Source organism: Falco punctatus, assembly GCF_963210335.1.
Source record: "Falco punctatus genome assembly, chromosome: 15".
Taxonomy (NCBI): domain Eukaryota; kingdom Metazoa; phylum Chordata; class Aves; order Falconiformes; family Falconidae; genus Falco; species Falco punctatus.
Genome location: NC_137595.1, coordinates 12,646,029 through 12,648,575, shown reverse-complemented (window position 1 = coordinate 12,648,575; position 2,547 = coordinate 12,646,029). Strand labels below are relative to the sequence as shown.

The window sequence follows — 2,547 nt, the reverse complement described above, 5'->3', positions numbered from 1 at the left end:
GTGACTGAACACCTGCCTGTGGGTGAACGTTCGATCCACCACTACAAATCCAGAAGACATTTTCTGACAGAAATGAGGTCTGGAAGTGTCTTCCAACATGACAATGGAGAAAAAAATTAACTTTTTAGATTGATGAACAGGCTTCTATAAAATAGATGTCTGCGATACAAGAGCCTTGGGTTTGACTTCCATTCCCACTGTCTCCCCCCTGGACAGAACAACTACACAAACAAAAAAATATTTTAAAATAAAGAGCTGGAAACAGGGAGCAGAACATAGGGCAGAATGTGCAGATGCTTGCAAGAGAAAGTCTTCTTTTTCTTACTCTGCCATTGAGCCACCCCCAAAATACTCTAGACCTTGGTTTCCACCTTTGAAGGAAATTACATTTTGCAGGGTCCAATTCACAGTGGGATTGTGCAATATTATTCATGTGCCTTGAGAGTCTTATTCATTGAAAACAAGATCCTTTGAGAGTCCAAAGTACATAGTCGTATCAGTTTACTTCTAAATTTTAGTAGACAATGCTAAGTGATGATGAACGCATCAAAAATTACTTTATTTTCCACTGTGAGAACATATTTAGCAGCTCGGGTTTCTTTTTTATATTTCATTAAATGATTACCTATTAATAACATGAATGCTCCAAAGTATGATGCCCAATCACTGCACAAACATAGGATTAAAAAAAATAATGCCAAATGTCTTAAGCATCCAAAGGCTACAGTTAAAAAAATGTTACAGTTTGAGACAAAAGATTACTACTTGTTTGCGTGCAATGACGTTTTTAGCTCACATTTCAACTGGAATCAGTGGTGTGCAAGAATTTTTCTAACTACATTTCCTCCCACCTGAAAAAAATTTATTGGAAGCCAGACTTCTCATATCATTTGATTCCAAAAGCAATCAAACAAAAATTTGCCACTGTCAAAATGATTAAGTTAAGTAACTTTCAAAAAATTGAACTCAATTTGTAATGTCATTCCTTTCTAATGTGTAGTAAAATTGCAGTCTTTTTTAAAAAGTTAAAATGGAAGCAACAGTCTTTTGATTGTTTTCAGCCAAGAGTTAAGGAACAAAGATTGTTTACAGAAATTCTCAAATCTTGATTTTTCTATCCCAGTTCACAAATGAGATACAGAAGGTATTTTCCAAACTTGCCTCTAAATAAAACTGTTTATGACTGCAATTTATAATCACTCTTTACATTTAAGGACCTCAAATCTTCCAGTATCTTAATACAGTGTTTACTAACTGTGTTAATATATATGATATGTCATTATATATATATATGTGTTAATATATATGATAGTGTTTCCTTCCCAGTAATTAAAAAAATAAAGAATAAAACAACCATTTTTATCTGACCAGCTTCCCTTTCATTCTCAATTTATTTCACTCACCTTGCAGAGGAGCCTGCCTTCCTCCAATCTTTGAAATAGCCCTCAGCACAAAGTGGCAAAATATCTGGTGATTTCAATAGCTGTACACGCTTGGCTTTCCAGCGGTTAAGCAGTGGTGGCTATGTTGGTTTTTTCCAACCTTTTTGCCACCAAGACAGTTGTCTGGTCATCTGGTACTCTCCCGCTGTAACTCTGCAGTCACCCCACTCCTCTCCGGGCTCAGTCTCTCTCTGGCCCAGTTATCCCCATGAGGACATTCTTTGCCACAACCTGTTCAAGTGCCGTAGACTCTTTCCTGGCCCACACCACTAGCCATTGCGAGAAGGATACTGCTGAGTGAATATTTGCGATGGACAAGGAACATCTTCTATTGTGCGTGCTTTTCATCTTCTCACTGTGGTGGGCTGATCTTAAAAACACCTTCTCCCACCCCCTCCCTTCTTCCCGGGCTTAACTTTACTCCCACTTTTCCCTGCCTGCTCCTGTCTGGCAGCACACACCGCGGTCGCTCCCTCACACGCCACCTCTGCTGTTCTTCCCGCTCAGGGGGAGGTTCCTCACACTCTGCCCTGCTCCAGTGTGGGTCCCTCCCACAGGAGACAGCTCTCCATGAAGTTCTGCAGCATGAGCTCTTCCCACAGGCTGCAGTTCCTCACACACTGCCCCAGGTGGGTCCCCCCACAGGTGCAGCTCTTCAGGCCCAGCCGGTCCCAGCCCGGGCTCCTCACCACAGGGCCCCAGGCCCTACCAGGAGCTGCCCCAGCGCCACTGCCCACAGGTCACCACTCCTGTGGGCACCCCCTGCCCCAACATGGGGTCCCAATGGGCTGCAGAGGGGGTCTGCTCCACCATGGGCTCCCGGGGAGCCTCTGCTGCAGCACCTGGAGCCCCCACAGCCTCCTCCTGCCCTGGCCTGGGGGGCTGCAGGGCTGCTGCTCTCACATGTTCGCACTCCTCTCTCTGGCTGCAGGGGGTTTTCCCCACCTTTTTAAATATGATGTCCCACTGGTGCAACCACCATCGCTGATGGGCTCGGCCTTGGCCAGCAGTGGGTCTGTCTTGGAACCAGCTGGTGTTGTAGTCGGAGTCCAACTCAGTCAGCCTCACACACCAATTGTTGCAGCACAATCAATCTAGTAGGCTA

The 2,547-nt window shown here is 44.4% G+C and overlaps 1 long non-coding RNA gene across 1 annotated transcript; it reads right to left on the bottom strand.

Moving 5' to 3' along the window:
* Nucleotides 1–612: 612 nt before the first annotated feature.
* On the bottom strand, nucleotides 613–2,255 carry LOC308054052. The gene is made up of 2 exons (XR_013923934.1): nucleotides 726–2,255; nucleotides 613–666 (listed from the first exon to the last, which is right to left on the bottom strand). It is a non-coding gene; the product is annotated as an uncharacterized lncRNA (long non-coding RNA).
* Between the last annotated feature and the right edge of the window lie 292 nt (nucleotides 2,256–2,547).